The 24,665-nt window shown below is 35.4% G+C and overlaps 1 protein-coding gene across 4 annotated transcripts in view; it reads left to right on the forward strand.

Annotated features, from left to right (window-relative positions):
* Window positions 1–18,050: 18,050 nt before the first annotated feature.
* Window positions 18,051–24,665, forward strand: part of LOC141398095 (uncharacterized) — a 373,354-nt gene continuing 366,739 nt past the window's right edge. For 2 of the 4 annotated variants that reach the window (XM_073975314.1, XM_073975315.1), the window contains exons 1-2: window positions 18,051–18,229; window positions 18,406–18,550. The gene's annotated coding sequence lies outside the window, so the exon portion shown is untranslated. The remainder of the gene's footprint in view (window positions 18,230–18,405; window positions 18,551–24,665) is intronic. The other 2 variants (XM_073975312.1, XM_073975313.1) reach the window with 1 other exon arrangement.

The raw sequence follows: 24,665 nt of genomic DNA on the forward strand, positions 1-24,665 counted from the left end.
CAAAATCTACTAAAATACTTCATTTTTTGGGGATTGTGCCAAAAGAAGAAATGTTCCAAATCAAATTTCATTACGAGTCACTGAATAAAAGAAATTTGTAGCTATAATATTTAACATCTCCAGAAGCTTTCGATTTTTATATATGATTTAGGACCAGGAATTCAGTCAATTTAGACAGAGCAGGAGTAGCTGCTATCATTATATTATTTAGGGCCATGCCAAAATCATCGATGCTAGGACTCGTAGATCGGATATATTCACTGGACAATAGCCGTAGACTATCCCCGCATTTTCACATAGGATATGAGGAACCTATGACGTATCCAGCTGATGTTATTTTAGTTTATAGTACTAAAATACGTAATTTTACAAAGCCCGATCTGGGTTATCAATATTTTCCCTATATATATTCACCATGGATATTCAAAAAAAATCGAGCACACATAATCTTCTAAAAGATTTTATTATGAAAAACATTAATAAAATATATTTTGTGACCGCAGATAACGAAAATGTGAATAACAAGTAAGAGAGGGCTATAGTCGGACGGGCCGACCATGTGATACCCTACACTACTACATATATGTATTAACTCATCGCGTATTAAAACCGTTTTAAAATTTGATTTTGCCTGGCTGGGGAATCGTTTTGAAAGAAGGTGGCAAAGCGAATCATGCTGAAATGTATGTATAAAAATCCAATTGGACAATTAAAACGTTAGGGCACCATGTAATATGCAACAACTGGGAATGGGAAAATGTGACAATTTCAATCGGGGGGAAGATCAGTAGTTCTATTTTCATATGCAGTCTACTTTGCCGGTATATGCCCTCCAGGATAAAAATATAGACCAAAAATATTTTTTAGTATTTTTCATACAAATGTAATGGTCCATTTCACCCGCTAAATAATATCAGATCATCATCCAAATTGTAGGTTTCTTCTTCGACCTAAACTCTCACCTCATGCAAAATTTCGTCATATTGAACTATAATTGCGACCTCTAGCGTGCTTATCATTACACTACAAACAAACAGTAGGGTATATTAGGCTGTAACTCTGTTATCTAATCATGTACACCAACACAATTGACATCAATAGAAAGGTCAAGCGTTCCTCTTCCAAGTATAGCTTACTTGCCCGGAATGTTACTTCCAGGAATAATGATATAAGCTGTATACTAAAATTTTTCACAATTTTCACAAAAAAGTTTTGGTCCATTTAACCCTCTAAATATTATCTGATCGTCATCTCAAATCTTATTTAAAATTTCGAGGCGATCTGACTATTATTGCGACCTACAGAGCATATACAACATCGGATAAAAATGATGTTTTAGGTCCATTTCACCCGCTAAATATTTCACGATCGTCACCAATTAAAATAGCGATCCATTCTGATGTGAAACCGACCTCCATAACAAATTTCGTGACGATGGGTTCAAAATTGCGGCCTGGAGTATGATTACAATTTATAATGGACATACGGACACACGGACGGACAGACGGACGGACACACATCTCAAAATCGCTTTATCTCGCCGAGATATGAAGATTGGTATACCACATTGGGGGTCTCCGACGAATATTTCGCGGTGTTACATGAATTTTTACCAAAACAAAATTGTGAACTGTGAAACTCCAAATTTCCACATTGTGGTGTAGGGTATAAAAATCCAATGATGTAAGTTCACATTTTTAGGGGTTCTTTAGGTTTTCACGACTTTGCTTCGAAACCGCGAGTTGCTGTGAAAATTCTCCACAAGATTTGCCTTTTTGTAAGATTTTCGTATGTTTTACCGCTTTTGAGATATAAAAGTTCAAATTGAGACAATGCACAGTGCCCGATTTTCCGAAAAACCTGGCCAAACTCTTAAAATGAATGGATTTTGACCTAACCTCTGATTCTTATGTTTTTCAGGCCGCTGATTACATTTTTGATATTATTTATCCCTCAGGCGGCCATTTAAGGGGTTTTTTGGTCCCTTCTCCTATAAAATGTGATCTTATCGGAGCAAAATATTCTACAAATTTCTTTGTCCTCAATTTTTAGTATAAGTCCTAGAATACACCAAAACTCTATATCTTCCCTTAACTCCAGAAATATGCAAATTAGAAAAACATTTTAGGGTTAATGTCGTATTTCTTCAGAGTTTTGGCAAAATTGTCATACAAAGCATCATTTTGGAAGAATGGCGTCAAAGACAAAAATGTTCTCAGCTAAATTTCAATATAAGTCACCAAAGAAATGAAATCTCTATTTGCATTACATACCAAGGAAATATCGGTATCAATTTTGCCAAAAAACCAAGAAACTAAAATAGGTGTGCAAGCTTCCACAATTTCTACAGTTTTGGAAATATTTGAGTTAAGATCACTTGGAATACTTGCACTTTAGGTTTATAATGTCTTTGGCAACTTTACTGAAAAGAATGCGAGGAATATTTGTCTTATAAAAATTAACCCTCGTGTGAGTCATAAAATTGGTCCTTTTTGTCCCTTTTTCCACAAATCTTTAAAATCTCCTATAAAATGTGGTAGTATCAGACCAAAATATTCTAGAAATTTGTTCGCCATTAAATTTTACTATAGGTCTTAAAATATATCAAAACTCTAAATTATGCCCAAACGCCAGAAAGTGACTCTATACTATATTCTGACATTCTGAATGAAAGAAAATCTGTGCAAATATGTGCAGGATATTCCGATGGAAATTGGTAAAAAAAAACCCTTTCTTTTTTATGAAATTATAAATTACACGGCCCAACTCGATCTTACTCACAACTATTTTCATAATTTATTGTGAAAATTGATTTTGAAAAAAATTAAGAAGTACGGACATCAATTATCAAAGAACGCACAATTCATTGGCGACACTGAACTTCTTAAATACGTTTCACATACCTTTCATTACAATTATAAAAAGAAAATATTTAATAACCGTTGTATATTTTGCATATTATCATATCATATCAAAATAGGGTCATTTCGACCTGCTTCTATACCCACTTATTAAACAAGAAATGTATATATTTTTTTCATAACTACACGCACTGGGATCCTATAAACAATATCTGACCCTTTTTAGTGTAAATTGATAAAAATTTTTTTCGATTTTTGGCCAGTTTCTTTGGAAAATCGGACACTGTGCAATGCACTGACTGTATCGTATCGCCTCCTTATAAGACAATGTCATTACTGCAATTTCCCAAATTAAACTTATACATATATCTTGAAAATGGTAAAACCTAAGCAAAAATAAATCATCTTGTAGAGAATTTTCAAAGGATTTCAGAACACTTTCTTTAGTCCCATTTTGATATGACTTGAGATTTCCAAGCAAAATCTTGAAGACTTAAAATAAAAACCTAAAAAATCGAACTGAACCTCTACATATATCTCAAAAATGGTAAAACCTACGAAACAAACCGAAATGTCAGTCTTGTAGAGAATTTTCACAGTCGCAACATTTTCTTTAGACTCATTTCGATACGACTTGCGGTTTCCAAGCAAAATCGTGAAAACCAAAAAAAAAAAACCTAAAAATGTGAATTTTGATCGCGATTTATTTAAAATCCCTCCGGCGATTTTTCAGATTTTTTTATTTTTCTTATCTATGAACATTTCTGTGTTAGAATCAGCGAATCTTCCCATGTGTAAGCGGTTTTCATCAAAAGTTTGTTAAGGCGCACTGAGCATGATATTGTTTTATAAGGAGGGGATACAGTCAGTGCATTGTCTCAATTTGAACTTCTATATCTCAATAAGGGTAAAACCTACGAACATTTCATAAAGATCAATCTTGTGGAGAATTTTTACAGCTACAACATTTTCCTTAGGCGCATTTACATAGGACTCGCGGTTTCCCAGCAAAATTATGAAAACCTAAAGAATCCCTAAAAATGTGAACTTAAATCGCGATTTATTTGAAAATCCCTCCGGCGATTTTTTTGTTTCTTGATATTTCTCATCTATGAGCATTGTAGTTTCAGAATCTTGGACGATCGGTCCATACCTGCTGCCTGGAGATTGTTTACAATTTATAATGGACAGACGGACGGACGGACACACATCTCAAAATCGCTTTATCTCGTCGAGATATGAAGATTGGTATACCACATTCGGGGTCTCCGACGAATATTTCTCGGTGTTACATGAATTTTTACCAAAACAAACTTATAATACCCTTTCCACATTGTATAAAAACGGTAAAATATTGTAACGTAATTTTCTTAACAAAGAATTTTACTTAGATATATGGTTTGTTCTGGGACTTACAGTGAAATTTTGTGTAGAATATTTCTTCTTTTAACACCTTTCGTCTAAAACTAAATTTCATGTTGCTTTCATGCGTCAACTCGAAAAAAGAACAAAACAAATTTATTCAAAAAATGTTTGGGTATTTTGTTGGCAAATTTGATGTACAGTATAGTCTCGATAATCCGGACACTCGTTAATCCGGACAACGCGGTACTCCGGACACTAGAATTTTTTACATTGTAGACTCGGTAATCCGGACATCACATATTTTTCGTACCTCCATAATCCGGACATCAATATTTTTTTTCTATCTTGAGCATTAGATTCTTATTTATTTCATTAGCGATTTCGTTCTTGGCAATAGCAATTGGTGTACAAATAAGAAAAATTAAGTTTTTCAAAGTTTTCGGTCCACATCTCGTCTTTATGGCTAACCACTGTTGACACAGTTATACAGTCAATATGGAATTAACTATTTGAATCTGTCGAATGATTTTTTTACCCTTCAACCATCGATGTCTAACTATGATAAGCAACAGTATTTTCAACCAAGTGTTGGGTAGCCTAGTTCCCTTAAAAATCGATGTTGGATGTTCCTTTCCTCTAAAGGAATTAGTTTCTTAGGCCTCCTATTAGTGAGAAAGTCCCTTGGAACAGTGTATTCCAATGATATTTAATCTAGAAATATTTAAAACATTTAAAGCGTTAGAATTAATCGCTTAGTTTATAGATTTTTTTTAGATTTTAGATTTTTTTTTTAGATTCTCAAAATACGAGTTTGAGTTACCGACAAAAATAGGTAAAATAAAACGCAAAATTATGAATGAAAAATTTAAATAAAAGTTAACAGCACTCTTGCTATAGGCAGAACTTAACGACTACTTTTTTGATCACTAACTTACTGAATATATCGTTAATTACCGAAATTATAAACAATTTAATTACCTTCGCTTTAATAAGGCAAAATAAAAAATAATTTCAGCATGAGCCAGGCTGGGATTCGAACCTGGGTCTCCGACAACTGAGTGTCAAGGTTGCCGGCGTCTTAGCGTTCTGAGACACCATCAACTTGTCAAAACTTTAGTAGACAATAATTGATGATCAAAATGTATATCAGGAATATTGTCAATTATTTCATATTCCATTTCAGAAAAAAGGATAAATTTTTTTCGCGCTACATCAACGATTTTTGATATGTAGGTTAAGAAAAAAAATCCCAGTAAGAATCTGGTCGCGAGCCAATTTTTGGTTGTTGCGGACAAAAGTTATGGCGCTTTTATTTCGCTTTTTAAGAAAATAATATGATAAAAACGCTAATTATTTTAATAAGCACAGTTGTTACAAAAAAGTTCCCTCGAAGTGACTTCAACGAGTAGATTGCATAATACCTGCAAAATGTTACAAAGAATTCGCGGAATGTATATAAAATTGATAAATTATTGAATATAAGTCAACTTATTCAAAATTAAGGCCCATTTAGTGCTCATAAAATTACATAAAAATTTTTTGTGGATCAAAACTTCACGGCGAATCAAACTACAATCATACAGATTGGTGTTATAATTTCGATGTTACAGCCAAAATAAGCACATATTTTGGTAAAAAAAAATAATTTTGTGTTTGAAAAAATATATTTTCACATGCATTATGTAGTAGAAAATATTGTAAAAATCTGTAGAATTACTTCCTTCATTTTGCTTAAATCTCCCAATAAAATAGACGGATTTTGCTTTATGGACATTCATATTAAAGCTTTCCCATTATGGAAGGTAATTGGGTTGATGAGGATATATCTCAAAGCTTCTGAAATGGAAATAGAGGTCAAATAACCCATTTTAATTTATATGCATTTTAAAATACGTGTAAATCGCGTAATTATGAAAATCATTTTGTCCGCATGTGATTTTCATGTACCGCAAGGCCATATCTATTAAGTTGTATATATTTTTCGAAATATAATTTGGACTCTAAGATGTAGCATCGGCTGCATCTTATCATTAAAAAACCTGTAAAATATTGCTAATTTGCGCAAAGTGCATACAATTTTTGTCCGCATCCGATTTCAGTGTTCACCATGAAAATCTACATCGATATATATCTATTTGAAGGCGATCAATCAAGAACCGTGGATGTAGCATCACACACACTATTTTTTGGGATAAAATGAATGCAGCTCCCTTATCAGTGAAGTTTTCAAATCTCTGTTTCCGCTAAAACGAAGATGCTGCACTAGTTTTTTCATTGCAGTGGAAACGATCCGCAGAAAACGCGATAAAATACGCGATATTTTCAAAAACAATTTTAGATGATTTTTCTACTTTGGAATTTCTCGTAACTCGCGTTTTAGTAGATGGATTTTCACGAGGAATGATTTATTGAATCCGGAACGTAAAAAACTAAAATGTGCAATGGAGTACGAGGTATTCTAGAGACAATTGCAAATATTAGACCCGAAAAATATGATTTTTAGAAAATTGTTCTCATAAAATTTCCGTATTTGGATGCAGATTTCTATGAAGCTGTGCAGACTACATTCACAATATACGTATCAAATAACTCAGAATCGCAAGTACTACAATCCTATATATGATTTTTTGAAAAACCTGTTTGCGGAATGTAATTGGAAGAAAATTTCAAAAAACACTGTAAATCTGGCTTCAAAATGTCAACATCATTTAATGGTAGAAACAGTTGAAATTTTGAAAAGTAATACATAAGTGAGATGATCCTTATTTAGTTTGCTTCTACTTTTACTTTGACAGGAACATCGAGAGAAGTGTGGTTTACTCACAAATCGAGAAAAAACAAAAAAGACATGGTGGCTTCAACCCATTTTTACCCATTTTTTAACATAAATATAGCCACAGCTTCCATGCATATTATCTTTTAAGGCCAATATTTTTGCCACGTCCAAAAACATTTCATTTTATCCAAAAATATTCAATTTGTATAATATACAATCACAAGTCGCGTGTTCTAAAAGGGTAAACCTTGGCTTCAGCTATGTTAAATTTTCAAAAATATTGGTGATATATTTTCTTGATATATATTGTAAAAACATATGGAGAATATTTTTGTCTTTGACGTCTTCTATCTAGAATGAAGTCTTGTGAGACAAAACTTAATAAACTCAGATAAAGTACAACATTAACCCTAAAATGTAATTTTATTTTTGGCAGATTCCTGGCGTTTAGGTACGATTTAGAGTTGTAAAATTTTAGTAAAATTTTATGACAAATAATTTTATTAAATATTTTGATCTGATACGAACACATTTTAAAGGAGTTTTTAAACGTTTTTGAACCGTTTAGTGACTCGCATGAGGGTTATTTTTTTCATAAAAAGATACCCCGCATTGTTGTCAGTAATATTGCCAAAGACCCTTTATACCTAAAATGCAAGGATTTCAAGGAATCTGATGTCGAATTTTTCAAAACCTTAGAAATGGGCGGACCTTGCCACGCCTATTTAGGTTAGTTCCCGACGTAAACTTTCAAAAGGCTGATACACGTGTCTTCTTTTTTCGGCCCTCTTTCATAATTTGCGCGGGGTTTCTTGTAATTTTAAAAAAGTTCAATTTTGTTGTACAGTGTTAATGAAAAAAAAAAATGTTTGCTTCCGCCTTTAGAATCCCTAGTAATTATTGATGTTGACTTATTTGGTTTTATAACGTTGTTTCCTGTGTGTAATTTTTTGAGTCATAAAAAATGAACCATAAGAATTTTAATTTTCTAAAGGTGGCTTTTGTCATAGAGACCAAAAATTGTGAACACATAAAATCCATCCAACTTTATCTTCGATGTTAAACGGGTTTCGTATTCTCAGAAGTCAGCCCATATATGTATACTGTTGTACCCGTTCTGTCCGTTTAACTATATTTTTTATACCCTCCACCATAGTATGGAGGGTATATTAAGTTTATGTTTCTAGCACATCGAACTAATCATTTGCGACCATATAAAATTCTTAAACGTTCTAGCCATGTCCGTCTGTTGTAATCACTCTAGCGTTCGCAATAATTAAGCTAGAGCGCTATATTTTTGCATTCGAGTGTGTTGCAGATCAAGTTCGAACATGGGCTATATCGGGCCACTTTTTGGTATAGCCCCCATATAACGGTACCTCCCGATTTTCGGTATTTTGGGGATTTTAGCTAATTTTTTTGACCGAACTACTTGTAATTTCACTTTTGGTGTTGCCAGTGGTCACAAAATATCTCCACTAAAAACCGTCAACATAGGCCCATGTTTTGGTATATCCCCATATATTTTCGGTATTTTGAGGATTTTAGCTACAATTTTTGACCGAACTACCTGTAATTTCACGTTTGGGGTTCCCAGAGGTCACAAAATATCTCCACTAAAAACCCTCAGCATAGGTCCATGTTTTGGTATATCCCCTATATAACGGTACCTCCCGATTTTTGGTATTTTGAGGATTTTAGCTACAATTTTTCAAAGATCTACCTGTAATTTCACTTTTGGGGTTCCCAGTGGTCACAAAATATCTCCACTAAAAACCGTCAACATACTGGGCTACATAAAAAAAGACAAATTTCTGCGGAAAGAGAGGTACCGTTCTGTGGGTGCTGTATCAAAACATGGACATATACTGAACAATTTTTGGGGGAAAGTTTTTAGCCCAAAAAAAAATGAAAATCTGGAAGTATTGTTATATGGGGGCCATATCAAAACGTGGATCTATACTCACAAATTGCTGGGGAAACGTTTGGAAGCCCTATATTTGGAAGCTATAAGATAATGGGCTAAAGCCTAGTATATACCGAAAATCGGGAGGTGCCGTTCAATGGGGGCTATATCTAAACGTGTACGTATACTACCAAATTTCTGGGGGGATTTTTTGTAGCCTAAATGCCAAATTTCCACAACCTTCAAAATAGCTAAAATCGGAAGGCACCGTTCTATGGGGGTTATATCAAAATATCCTAGGAGTAATATATACTTCTGCACCAAATTATAGAGCTCTATCTTAAAGACAGACCTACTGATGGACAGACATGGTTATAACGACTTAGAATTTTATGCAGATCAAGAATATATCGCTCATTTACTCAAAGAGTGACATAATACACGTTGGGTGCCACCGTGGTGCAATGGTATGCACGCCCGCCTTGCACACAGAAGGTCGGGGGTTCGATTCCCCGGCCAGGCAACATCAAACATTTTTCAAAGGTGGCGAAATACCCCTCAGTAATGTTGGCGACATTTCCTGAGTATTTAAGCCTTGAAAAACTTCTCCACAAGTGGTGTCTTAAGACACGCCGTTCGGACTCGGCGATAAACAGTAGGTGCCATATTATTGAGCTAAATATGAATCGGGCTGCACTCGTATGGGATGTTGTGGAACAATGTTGTGTTGTTTATGTTGAGCTTTCTGAGTTAGCAATTTCTATTTTTTCTGCGAATTCTATTTTATCTTGTGTCAAATTTTCATGGTGATATCTCTAAAACTCGACGAGTTACATCGCATTTACTACTAGTTTCAAATAAATCAACACTAAAGTTTTTTGAGTTTATGAATCACTAAAACACTTCATATCATGCTGAATCTTGCACAGAAACTTAGCACAGATGTCTGGCTAGCTGTTTGTTAAATATGGTCCAAGTAGTTATAGGTGACGTTATGGGTGACGTAGCGGATGGAAGATACCAAGGAACGGTCCTGACCGGCTTTAACATGCCAAAGCCCAGGATTTATCTTGGTCCCTCTTTCATCTCAAGTGGACACTTCCCTCCCCGTGGTGTCACCTGGGAAACTCTCTTTAACATCCGTTAAAGGTAGTGAGTTAACATGTGCCGCGCGTTCACCCATAAGAATGTTAGTAACCCTCCCCTAGAAAAAGCAGCCTACTACAAAAAACAAAAGAAAAACAAATTCCTCTAAAGTTGACGAACCCGCAAACGTTTTAAGGACCATGATCTGCGACTTTGCACCTGGAACGTTAGCACTCTTTATAGAGAAGGTGCAGTTTACGCATTGGCAGATGTACTTGAAAAGTACAAGGCCAACATTACTGCCATTCAGGAAATACGATGGAATGGGAAAGGTGTCACAACAACACCTAAAGGTGACGCACTGTATTATAGCTGTCATGCCATAAAGCATGAGTTTGGTTGCGGATTTGTAGTTGGTTGGAGGTTAAAACACCTGGTCTCCACAATGAAACATCTTACAATGGCTAGTTATCAGCACCAGATTTAAACATCTCGACATCCATAAGGGCACCTGGCTGTCTCCAGATCAGAAAACAAGAAATCAAATTGATCACGTTGTGATAGATGAAAGACGCTCATTGTGCGTGTTCGATGTGCGCTCGTTCCGAGGAGCAAACATAACCTCGTACCACTACCTAGTTGCAGCAAAGGTACGTACCAGATTAAACGTAGCAAACAATGTGCGAACAGACACTACACGGAAGTTGGACATCAGTAAGCTGCAATCACAACAGATAGCCACAGCATATTCCACTCAATTGGTCCAACTGCTTAATCAAAGCACTCCTCGCCCCGATAACATATCAGGACAATTGCCCACTCCATGCAAACAGCCGCAAAATCCATACTTGGATACCAGAGACCTGCACCGAGGAATCCATGGTGTGACCAGGAGTGTCGTGCTGCTGCCGAAGAGAAAAATGCTGCATATAGGGCTACTCTACAATCAGAAGCACCGCGTAGCGCACGAGAATGGTATCGAGAGAAAAGGAGAGAGGAGAAACGTCTTTTCCGCAGGCAAAAAGAGAGATGGAAAAGTTGGAGTGTGTGCAAATTGAGATGTACAGGAGACAGACTGAAGTCCGAAAATTCTACCAAAGAGTGAAACACCAAACTGATGGCTTTGGAACTGGCACATCCTCCTGTAGAGACCAGCAAGATAATCTGGTAACTGATACAGCCCAGCAAAATTTTAAGGAAGGGGTTCCATTCGATGACGTGATTTCATGGCATCTTTTGCATTGGTTCAAACGAAGTCGTCAAAGATCCGATCTTTTCATTAGCATTTGAACAAATGCAAGGGAAGTCGTGAAAGATCCGATATTTTCATCATCATTTGAACCCATGCATAGGTAGTCATGAAAAATCCGATCTTTTCATGAGCATTTGAATCCATTCCATCGATCCAATAGAGATGCATTTTGTGTTTTATTTATACACATTTGTCTAAATATATAAGATTAATTATTTACAATAGGCTTGCACGCAAAAAAACGGCCTCTCTAACATATGTCCCAAACATATTATGCAGCAAACATATATATGTTTGCAACAGGCCCAAACATAATATATGTTTGGGTCTGCAAACAAATATATGTTTGGGTGGAAACAAATATATGTTTGGGTGCAAACATATATATGTTTGGGTGCTAAGATATTTATGTTTGCGTGCAAAGATATATATGTTTGGGTGCAAAGATATATATGTTTGGGTGCAAACAATTTTATGCTTGGGTGCAAACATTTTATATGTTTGGGTGCAAAAAAATACAAACCCAAAAAGGCACAAAAAAACAAACACATACACCAGTGGGCGCTTACTGAGAGCTAGGAGCGTAAAATTCAATGTAAAACACTTTGAAATGTGTGAACTCATTGGCTATCTCTATAGTATACTCACAAATGTTGTGGTTTTTTATTTGAAAATTTTGCCTATTAGGCGAAGGTAATTTTTTATTAATTTTTTAATTAATTTCTCGTTAGAGACGAGCTTACTGACCAAGATGCTTTTTGAAAAAGGAAAGCCGACGATACGAACCCACACAATCACCACTGTGTGACATGCATGTTTCGCCTTTGGTTAGGAAGGCTCCTCAGACACATCGACTGTGGGGCTCCTCTAACTTATTTCCTCTTTCAAATGCAAGTTCTTTTTTGTGGTTTTTATTAAAAGGCAAAAGAACAACAAACACAAAGGTACATACAAAATTCCAAAGAAATACATAACACACTTTAATAAAAGAAAAACTGATTGAAATAATTTGTAAATAGTCACACTTTTATAAAGGAAAAATATATAGAAACGTAGTTGAACGCTTCTCCTTAGTTGGGAAATAAAACAAATTGTCCTTATAGTTGAAATCATCAGCGGGGAATTGGTTAACAACAACAAAACAAGAAACACACGAGTTTGACGCATACACGCTACCAAAGCAAACCCGTTCGTTGGTATTGATATGGTTACGAAGTTTTTCGGCAAATCACACACACGCGACCAGAACGCAAAGTAAGAGAGCAAATGTTTTGATTTTTTTACTTCAGTCTTGTACTGAATGTCATGCAAGCAGGTTGATGCCGCTTTATTTGTTTTTTTTTTTTTTTTTTTTTTGGGTATACTGAAAAGATTTTGCAGTTGTACAGCAAATATGTGGAGGGAAGAATTTGAAAATGATTTTTTGTTTTATATTAATATTTTAAATGACGCAGAATGCCTCGTCTGTATAATAATTTTTATATACAATTTGTTTTTTCTCTCTCAAAAAAATTAACATATGAAGAAAAATACTTTTCAAATTATGAAGTTATTTATATTATTTTTAATTTAAGTCATACAAAGCGAACGCGCCAACAATATATTTTTCATTTCACACTCAATATGAAAATCATTACCCTGTTCTGTCAGTGTAATTTTACCCACACATAAACAATTTAAGCGCTCGCTCTTCTTGGTCGGCTATGCACCAAAGCCCCCTTCGCTTCTACGTCTTCTATTATACAATACACACAACTCTTTATTATAAAACAGCATTCCACAGCCGCGAGAGCACTGTTATTACTCTCGTTGACAAAGAGAGGATCTCCACCCATGAAAAAAATGTTCTAACATAAAAAATATGTTTTACCCAAACATATCAAATTGAGATATGTTACAAAATGTTGCAAACAGATATTTGTTTGGACACAAACATATTATGTTTGGATCCAAACATATATTTGTTTGCAACCGGTCCCAAACATATATTTGTTTGGATCCAAACATATTTCTAACATAAATTTTTCTGCGTGTGATGTTGTCGGAGACTCGAAATCCTAACCGAGAAGTCCAATTTGATGTCCATTGAGATCGGCCGAACTGTTGAAGATGGTTCCTATAATTTTGAGGTAGTAAAAGACTTCGTATACATCGGCACCACCGTAAACACAACAAACGACATCAGTTGTGAAATATAAAGAAGAATTGTATTGGCTAACAGATGCTACTTTGGCTTAAGTAAGCACTTCAAAAACAAAGCAACAACTCGTCAAACAAAAATAACGCTTTACAAAACACTGATACTACCCGTGCTAATGTATGGTTCCGAAGCCTGGGTACTTGCGCAAGCAGATAAGGCAGTGCTTGGCGTGTTTGAGAGAAAAATTCTTCGAAAGATCTACGGTCCGATCTGCGTTGACGGTGATTATCGACGTCGTATGAACCACGAGTTGTATATGCTATGCAACGACATCAATATAGTTAAACGTATCGAAATGCAGCGATTGCGTTGGCTAGGCCATATCATAAGAATGAGCGATGATGAACCCGCTAAAAAGGCGTATAAATACGTGCCACATGGCGGTGCTGGAAGAATTGACAGGCCAAAGAATAGATAGCGCAAACAATTGGATGAAGAGATGACAAGGCGCGGTATACCAGAAAGCACTAAACAGAGAGAATTGCAGATTTCTTCTTAGTTCGGTCTATGGAACAAATGTTCTGTAATGGGCCAGCTATGTAAGTACATAGTTATTTAAGTTTTTGTGTAATAACCTTTTTAATTTGTGAAGTAAAATTTAACCGCCAAATTAAAACGTGTTTTTCTCGAAACTGGATTTTTTGAATGTGTCACTCTTTGAGTAAATGAGCGATATGTTCTTTTTAAATCTCCATCATAATAATACCCTCCATATTATGATGGAGAGTATAAAAATAGAGAGCAGGTTAAACGTGAGCGTAAGAAACTCGAGTAGTTCAGGTGTCAGAATAAAGTCAGAAAATGTTACCAGGGAATGTGGTAAGTGTTTCTGATTGTGTATTCAGAAACTGGAAGGAGTATTTTATCAAAATTTTGGTACAGAATATGTGCGGGAATGAAGATACCCCAGAACCAATCTTACGTAGCAAAAGGTCATGACACCAATTCATTGGCTGACAATTAGGAGTCGATTTAGCACTATCCGTCCATCTATCTGGCTGGAGCGGACGATTACTTTCGAACATATCAAATACCATACTTCGCGAGATTATGGACCAAAATGAACTATGTCGATAACTGCTCTGCAAAAGCTTAACTCGTTTATGCATTGAAATAAATAAAAGTTATTAGCAACAGTTAAGCATCGGAACGCATACAATCGAAACGATAAACACGCGAAAAGTTTCGAAATTTGTTCGGCAATTTTATACGTCCAAGAAAGCCACACATTGGGTAGCCTCAATTTTCTGTCGGCAAAGCAGACTGATACTTTTTTATTTGATCTTTGAAACTTTCGGACCATTACATCGGGAAGTACATTGAGAACTACCCAAAATAAACTTTAAAATTTATCCGAGGACAAGCCAAAATATTTGTACTTTTGTGGGGGCGATACCGAAAGGAGTCGATCAATATAGTCCATCCTCGAATGTCATGTTATTTTGGAAGAGTTATGTGCAATATTTGGACCTAATCGGGTTCTCTCTTCAGGAGTTATCTTGCGTCATTTTTATACCCTCCACCATAGTATGGAGGGTATATTAAGTTTGTTTTTCCGTTTGTAACGCATTGAAATACTCATTTGCGACCCTATAAAGTATATATATTCTTGATCAGGGTAAAATTCTAAGTCGATCTGAGCACGTCCGTCCGTCCGTCCGTCCGTCCGTCTGTGGTAATCACTCTAGCATCCACAAAAATAGAGATAGGACGCTGAAATTTTGGGAAAATGCGTCTTTTGTGTGCAGGCAGGTCAAGTTCGATGATGGGCTATATCGGTCCACGTTTTGGTATAGCCCCCATATAACGGTACCCCCCGATTTACGGTATTTTGACGTTTTTAGCTACATTTTCAGACCGATTTGGCTATAATTTGACATTTAGGGTTCTTAAGTGTCAACAAACTTATATAACAAAACTTGTGGACATAGGTCCACGTTTTGGTATAGCCCCCATATAACGGTAACCCCCGATTTGCGGTATTTTGACGTTTTTAGCTACATTTTTAGACCGATTTAGCTATAATTTGAAATTTAGGGTTCTTAAGTATCAATAAACTTATATAACAAAAGTTGTGGGACATAGGTCCACGTTTTGGTATAGCCCCCATATAACGGTACCCCCCGATATACGGTATTTTGACGTTTTTAGCTACATTATCAGACCGATGTAGCTATAATTTGACATTTAGGGTTCTTAAGTGTTAGTAAACTTATAAATTAGAAGTTGTGGACATAGGTCCACGTTTTGGTATAGCCCCCATTATAACGGTACCCCCGATTTGCGGTATTTTGACGTTTTTAGCTACATTTTCAGACCGATTTAGCTATAATTTGACATTTGGGGTTCTTAAAAGTCAATAAACTTATATAAAAAAAGTTGTGGACATAGGTCCACGTATTGTTATAGCCCCCATATAACGGTACCCCCCGATTTACGGTATTTTGACGGGTTTAGCTACATTTTCAGACCGATTTAGCTATAATTTGACATTTGAAGTTCTTAAATGTCAATAAACTTATGTGACAAAACTTGTGGACATAGGTCCACGTTTTGGTATAGCCCCCATATAACGGTACCCCCCGAGTTACGGTATTTTGACGCGTTTAGCTACATTTTCAGACCGATATAGCTATAATTTGACATTTAGGGTTCTTAAGTGTAACTAAACTTATATAACAAAAGTTGTGGACCTAGGTCCAAGTTTTGGTATAGCCCCCATATAACGGTACCCCCGATTTACGGCATTTTGACGTTTTTATCTACATTTTCAGACCGATTTAGCTATCAATTGACATTTAGGGTTCTTAAATGTCAATAAACTTATATAACTAGTGGACATAGGTCCATGTTTTGGGAATAGCCCCCATATAACGTTACCGCCCGATTTCAGGTATTTTGAGAATTTTACCAACAAGTTTTAACCGAATTATCTGTAATTTGAACATTTGACATTTGAAATTCTTAGTGGTCACCACACCTCTCCACCAAAAATTGTCAAGAAAGCCCCCATATAACGGTACCTCCCGATTTTCAGTTAATTTGATGATTTTAGCTACAATATTAAACCGAACAAGCAGTAATTTGACATTTGAAGTTCTTAGTGGTCACAACACCTCTCCATCAAAAATTGTCAACATAGGTCCATGTTCGGATATAGCTCCCATGTAACGGTACCTCCCAATTTTCAGTAATTTGGCAATTTTAGCTACAATTTTTAACAGAACTAACTGTAATTTGAAGGTTGTAGTGGTCACCACACATCTGCATCAACAATTTTCAACATAGCCCCAATATAACGATACTTCCCTATTTTCGGTACTTTGAGGATTTTACTTAAAATGTTTAACGTAGGTCCATGTTTTCGTATAGCCCCAAAAACAAACCTCCGATTTTCCGTACCTTAGCTTTATTTTTGGACGAACTTTCTGTAATTTGAAATTTAAAAGTCAACAAAAATTCTGCAACAAAAATTGTTCATTTAAGTTCATATTTTCGTATAGCCCAGATACCTCCGAACTAGCTGTTAATGACATTTGAAGTTCCCACGTTATGTACCGATTTTCGATATTTTGAGGATTCTAGCTAAATTTTTAACTGAATTAGGAGTTATTTGACATTAAAGGCTCCCATCAAAAACTGTCAACATAGGCCCATGTTTATTATAACCCCTATATAACAGTACCTCCCAATTTCTAGCCCACCAAAAATTGTCAACAGTTAGATATAGGCACCATAAAAAAGGGCCTCCCGAATGAAGCATTTTATGTACATTATCTGACATTTTAACGTACTCACTTAAAGTTGGGGACAGGAATGAATATTTTATGGTGGAGGGTATGAAAAGTTCGGCCGGCCGAACTTAATGCTTTTTTACTTGTTTTTTTTTTTTTTGTTGCTATAGGCTTTTAACAGCATTATAGGTAATAATGTCGGGAAGTTTTAAACATGATCTCGTAAACATTATACTGCCGTAAAGAGCGGCGAGGACTACTTGCTGTAAAAAAAAAAAAACTTTAAAACGGCGTCAGACCTAGTCTTAAAGTGCGCATTTGAAAAATAACAACAATATTTCAAACAATATTTTGTGTGGGAACGCAAATTTCTTTACATAAAATGTGTGTTACGGTGTGTATCGTGGCAGTAGTAGATTTCTCTAATTGATATTTACTTGATGGAAAATTATAATTCTGAGTCGACTACGGATTTGGAGTCAATGTAAATAACAACTTTGACCACTACGCCAACCAACATACTTGCAATCAATAAAAAAATAACCGATAACAATATGCAATCTCAGAAATGTTTGCATGTACATACATACCTATAATATACTTGTATAAGAACATGTGGCAGCATTTTGTCATTAATTAAGTTCCCCATAACATGCAAATTAGGGGGTATAAATAGGGCAAATTTTGACCAAAACAAATGTCATATTGAGTCAAAGAGATAACAAGTAGCGAGAGGCAATAAGTGAAAAGTGATAACAAATTATAATTCTCCTTGAATATCCCCAATTTAGTAGGTATTCTCACTGTTTTCTCTCAATGCAACCGTAAAAGAAGAAGAATGAACAGTTACTTTTTCTTCATTTCTTTGGTTTAAAGAATTTTTGCAAATGTTCGGTCGCGTTTTAACTTTGTAGTATTAAATTAAAAAAAAAATTATTGAATAAAAATTTAAATAAAAAAGTTAATTTATTGTAAAGGAACCAGTGTTGCGAAAAATGTTATTGTTGTGCTTGCAAATAGTGAAAGAAAATCAATGCGTAAAGTGTTCAGTGAGTGCTCTAATGAATGAATGATTTGTTTTTGTAGTGCATATTTAGTCTATGTTTAGACACACAAATTTCTCGGGAAAGTAAATTGAGTTTTTTGGGAGAGAGCGGAGAGGAAAGAGCTCCTCAATACTCTTTCCTACCCCCTATTGACTAAAAACTGAATTTACTTTCCCGAGAAATTTGTGTGTCTAAACACGGACTTACATTGATATCAAAACAAAAATTACTTCGATAAAAGATGATATGGTGAGAACAAGAAAACGCGACGGCGCACACTGGTCGAAACCATAGATCAAGCGGCGCGAAAGTCAACAAATCAAGGTATAAAATTGCAAAATGTTTTCCATTGTATCGATTACAGACACTCTGCTGACTAACATTTTGTTTTCACTTTTTTGTTGTTGTAAATATTCACTCAGTTATTAAGCATAGTACACACGGTCCAACAAAACTGACAGTCAACGTACTTTTACGGCAATTTTCTGGCAAATAAAAACTTTTTGTTAACTAAAAATTATTGAAATACAACATTTAAGGTATAATTTAGTGATTAGGAAAGTAATTATTCAGCTAGACTTTGATATTAACGAAATAGTCCTCGATGACTGTCAGTTTTGTTGGACCGTGTGTACTATGCTTTAACTGTCAAGTGCAAGAGATTTTGATGCGTCAGATTTTAACAAAATTGTTGCTAAGAACCTGCTTTCATATTTGTTTAATTGTTTAATAAATTCGTAATTAAACTAAACAAAGTTTATTTTTTATTGATAGGAGAGGGTGAAAGTTATACGTAAAAAAAAATTTTGGGGCCTGAAGTTACATAGTTATGTAGCAATAAATTTTCAAAAATTATTATTTTTTTTATGTTTTTAGTGCAATATACTTTTGTTGAATGGAGCGTAACTACCAAGGTCCACTGAGGTTCAGTCCAATTAATTTTTTACTAATTAAATTGGACTTCCTAGATTCCAAATAACCACAATTTAGCTGCAAATAGCTGCAAATCTTGCTGATAAATGGTCTTGAAAAATAGCTTAAATCCTCAAAATACCCAAAATCTGTCGGTACAGTTATATGGGGGCTATATCAAAATGTAGACCTATGTTCACAATTTTTGGTGGAGAAGATGTATAGCCAACGAGAACCTCCTGTGCCAAAATTCAGCTTGTTTGGTCTGAAAATTTAGACAAAATCCTTACAATACCGAATATTTTGAGGTACCGTTATATGGGGACAATACCAAAACGTAGACCTATGTCCACAATTTTTTATGGAGAAAGTTTGTGTCCACTGGGAACCCCAAATACCTAATTTGGCCGGAAAATGTAGCTTTAAACCCCCAAAATACCGAAAATCGGGAGGAACCTTAAAAGGGGCCTATACCCAAACGTGGACCTATGTCCACAATTTTTGTTGGAAAGGTTTAGTAATCACTAGAAACCCTAAGTACCAAATTACAACTAATTTAGAAGAAAAGGGTGGCTTAAATCCTGAAAATACCGAATATCAGGAGGTACCGTTATATGGGGGCCACTGACGTAGCCAGGGGGGGCCCGGGCCCCAACATCCAGAAACAACATTTTGCGATATTTTGTTTTTGAAATTTTATATAAGAGCAATTCAACAATAAAATGTAAATGTTGCTTAATCTTTGTGGTTTTAAGTGTTTGTATATTTTCTCTAACACGTTTTTATAATGAACTATTTTGAAATTCATAACAATTACAAATTCTTTATTATGTTTGAAATTTCCAAAAAAATATGTATATCAACCATTTTTTATGATATAATTTCCGTTCCACCGCAGTGTAGTAAATATCTATTGGACAAAAGGATTTTTCTGTCGAATTTTTATGTTTTGTTCGACCTTTCGAATGTTAATAATATCAAGATTATTGAGCTTGAGGTCAATGTTTATATTTTACTAGCTGAACCCGGTGCGCTTCGCTACCCCGAATAAGGTAAAATATATTTTGACAAATTTATTTTTAGGCCAATATTCGTCACTCGTTGCAACTTTTATTAAAATCGGGTATATGTATAAAGCGTGTTTGGTGAATCAAATACATGAAATCGGAAGAAAATATATATGGGAGCTATATCCAAATCTGAAGAAATTTCATTATAATTTGAAAAATTTATTTCTAGACCCAATTCCGTCACACATCCAAAGTTCATTGAAATTGGACATACACAGGGTGTTTAATGCATAAAATACATGAAATCGGCCGAAAATATATATAGGCGCCATATCCAAATCTGAACCGATTTCAATATGATTTGGCAAATTTATTTCTAGACCAAATTCCTGCACACATCCAAAATGTGGAGTCATTATCTGTTACCATTCTATAGATATTTGCATAAAAAATCTAAATTTTTTGGAGGTACCTCCGATTCTGATGCTATATCTCTGGATCAACCCGGAATTTCATAAATTTTTATAGCCTATGTTACCTTCAGGTCATGTAGTGATATACTCTGAAAATTTCAGGAAGATAGGTTCAGCGGTTTTTTTTTCTACTTTATTATTTCCAATATTTCAAAATTACAATGAATTTCATCTTCAGAGATTTTTTGTCGATTGCTCGTTGAATAAAGCCAGAAGAAAACGTCATAGAAACCCACAGCAATTGTATTTTGAGAAGTACTTTCAATGGATGCACGTTTCTAGAAATGTTAATTTTTCCTCCTTCGGTAAATGACCTTGTGACGACAAACGAAATCTAAAAACTGATCGGAAACAGGTTCTTCTTCGTCAAAATCTCAACAAGTACCACTCGACTTTGCGGACAGGAATATACCCCGAGCCTGTGTGAATTGAAACTTTCATCTATAGACAGATCGAATAGCGGCTACACAGCCAAAATCCTTAAACCTAAAACTATGCATTAGGAGATTTTCAGAAATTTTCAGCCATTTTCGGACGTATGAACTTGCAAACAAAATATGGATTTGTATCATTGATCACAAGTGTAGCGGAGGAGGTATGGAGAAACTGACCGGACCGACATGGTTCATTTTAGGAGTAGATCTTAATTTGGGAGTCATTCCTTTCAAAAGATATTACACCCACCAGTCATTTCAGTTCGCCACAGTATAATTTTTCACCTTTTGACTCTTATGTCAGGAAATATGGGACTTGCCCACGAAAAACATAATACCGCTCTAAACATAAGGAATACATCCAGTCAAAATTTCTAAAGATCCTCAAATAGACCTTACACTGCACTTAAACAACTATTTTGAAGGTTTGTGAGGGATGTACCTCTGTATGGCCCATTTTCGAGCAAAAAACTAAGTTTGGAAATAATATTACTAAATCCAAAGTTTGGACCAAATCTGTTGCTCCGTTCAAGAAAACTCGCGCATACCACTTTAGCTAAAATTCTTGATATTTGGGGGGAAAATACCAGAAGAAGTAGACCGAAAAGCACTATCTTCGAATTTTGTATATTAATATCGCAGAAAAATTGCGATAAACAAAGTTTGGACCAACGCAGTATCCGGTTCGAAAGTTGTTGTGCACACTAGCCACTACACATGATTGCCTTAGGTGTTCTTTACAGCATTCGGGCAATTTTCTCTGGAAATGTAGACTTGCCTCTGAAAAACTTGTACGGTAGTAATAGGAGGCCCGAGAACACTTGTTGCAAAAAAAGCAAAGCTTTCCAGAGAGTTTTTTAATTTATTGATTTATTTATTTCATATTTTTACTTATAACTAAATTATTAGCATAAGGGAAGTGAAGCCATGACCATGAGGTCTTAAGCTTACACAGCTTATCCAGAGAGGTCTTAAACTGCACTTCGCTTAAAATTTTTGAAATACTCTGCGGAAGTTTGCCGAAAGAGTGGATCATATGGCTCATCTTCGAAGTTGATCAACATATCACGAAGGCCAAATTTTGGACCGAATCGGTTGAACTGTTAATGCTCTCCAGGCGGCTACACAGACAAATGGACATAGCTAAGTCGACTCCAAGTTTTCTGAAACAGATTTCTTCCATACACACTTTGACCCTAAAGCCATTATTTCGATGAGGCACATTTTGGCTAAAGGCTGAGAGTATAAAAATGTAGATTGAAAAAAATGTGTTTATGGATTTTTGCTAAAAGAATATTTACATGTATAGCCTTGGATTGGGCGACATAATTTCATTTTAAAAGAAGTTAAGACTTGTTCCTGATAAATTTATGAGAGGATCCAGAATTTCTATAAGTGAAGTCCAACGATTGGACGCTAAATTAGTCTAAAAACAAGATAAAAACGGCTAAGAAGTCTTACGCCATTTGAATTAAAAATAGCAATGAAAATTATTTCATCCGTAGAATAAGTCTAAAATAAGTTTAACATCATTGCTAAATAAAAAATTTTCGCTAACATGAACTTTCAACATTTTGGTCAGGTGGGCCCCCCCCCCCCGAAATGAAATCCTGGCTACGTCCCTGATGGTGGCTATACCAAAATATTAGCCGATGTTGTTCATATTTAGTCCATTATTACCATGAACACAGACTGAGTTTGTACAAAATTTCAGAAAGATATCTCAATTCGTTTTCAAGTTATTAATTTCGCGCCGCTAGATCAGTGATTTCGACCATCGTGCGGCGGTAAGAAATATTATATTAATACTAAATTGCAGCAATTTCGGTAAAACAATGTGAGGCACCGTTCTATGGGGCCATTTCAAAACGTCGATCTATACCGACAAATTTCTGATGGAAAGTTTTTAGACTCAAAGAAGACTAAATCCCAAATTTCCTATATTTCGGTAAGAGAATGTGGCTAAAACTTAAAAAATACCGAAAATCAAGAAGTACGCTTCTATGTGGATATATGAAGACGTGGACCTATACTGATAACACTCTTCTGGAATATTTTTAAACTCTTGGAAGACCAAATAACGAATTTCAGCCATTTCGGTGGGATATTGACGTCACAATCTTCAGTATTACGAAAATCGGGAGGTACCGTTCTAAGGGGGCTATATCAAAACGTGGACCTATACCTACGAATTTTAGTCGGAAATGGGGCAATCTGAAAGCGTGGGACCTGTACAGACAAATTTCTGGCGAACAGTTTTACATCACATTGAAGACTAAATACCAAATTTCAGCCATTTTGGTGCAATATTGGAGCCACAACCTTCAAAATACGGAAAATCGGGAGGTACCTTTCCATGAGGGCTATATGAAGGCGTGGGACATATACCGAAAAATTTAAAGGGGTAGTTTGAGTACCCTAACGAAGTCTACCAAATTTTAGCCATTTAGGTAGAATATTGAGGCCACAACGTTCAAAATAACGAAAATCGGGAGGTACCGTTCTATGGGGGCTATATCAAAACGTGGACCGATATATCCCATTTTCAATACCAACCATGCTGCAAGTAATAAAAAACTTCTGTACCAAATATTGACTCTCTATCTTTAAAATTGCGAGCTGTATCTTGATTTCAAACAAATTTAATTATACCCTCCATATGGTGGAGGATATAAAAGTGAGGACCAACAGAGCACTTTAGGGTCCGCCTAGTCTTTTTAGAGTTTTAGTGGACTCTAACTTGGTATTAAACAATTGTAAAGGAACAAATTCAAAACATAAAAACTGTTTAGTGAGTGTTTGGTGTATGGTTGAGTTGTTTTTGTTATGGACGTGGACATTACGACTCTAAATTTTAGAGCAAAACAAAAATTACGTGAATAAATATTTAAAGGATTTTAGGTCAACCCAAACGTGGACTTTTTAAAGGATTTTAGGTCAACCCAAACGTGGACTTTTTAAAGGATTTTAGGTCAACCCAAACGTGGACTTTTTAAAGGATTTTAGGTCAACCCAAACGTGGACTTTTTAAAGGATTTTAGGTCAACCCAAAACGTGGACTTTTTAAAGGATTTTAGGTCAACCCAAACGTGGACTTTTTAAAGGATTTTAGGTCAACCCAAACGTGGACTTTTTAAAGGATTTTAGGTCAACCCAAACGTGGGACTTTTTAAAGGATTTTAGGTCAACCCAAACGTGGACTTTTTAAAGGATTTTAGGTCAACCCAAACGTGGACTTTTTAAAGGATTTTTAGGTCAACCCAAACGTGGACTTTTTAAAGGATTTTAGGTCAACCCAAACGTGGACTTTTTAAAGGATTTTAGGTCAACCCAAACGTGGACTTTTAAAGGATTTTAGGTCAACCCAAACGTGGACTTTTTAAAGGATTTTAGGTCAACCCAAACGTGGACTTTTTAAAGGATTTTAGGTCAACCCAAACGTGGACTTTTTAAAGGATTTTAGGTCAACCCAAACGTGGACTTTTTAAAGGATTTTAGGTCAACCCAAACGTGGACTTTTTAAAGGATTTTAGGTCAACCCAAACGTGGGACTTTTTAAAGGATTTTAGGTCAACCCAAACGTGGACTTTTTAAAGGATTTTAGGTCAAC

Source organism: Musca autumnalis, unplaced genomic scaffold (assembly GCF_047663935.1).
Source record: "Musca autumnalis isolate F117 unplaced genomic scaffold, ASM4766393v1 scaffold_3, whole genome shotgun sequence".
NCBI classification, from domain to species: Eukaryota; Metazoa; Arthropoda; class Insecta; order Diptera; family Muscidae; genus Musca; species Musca autumnalis.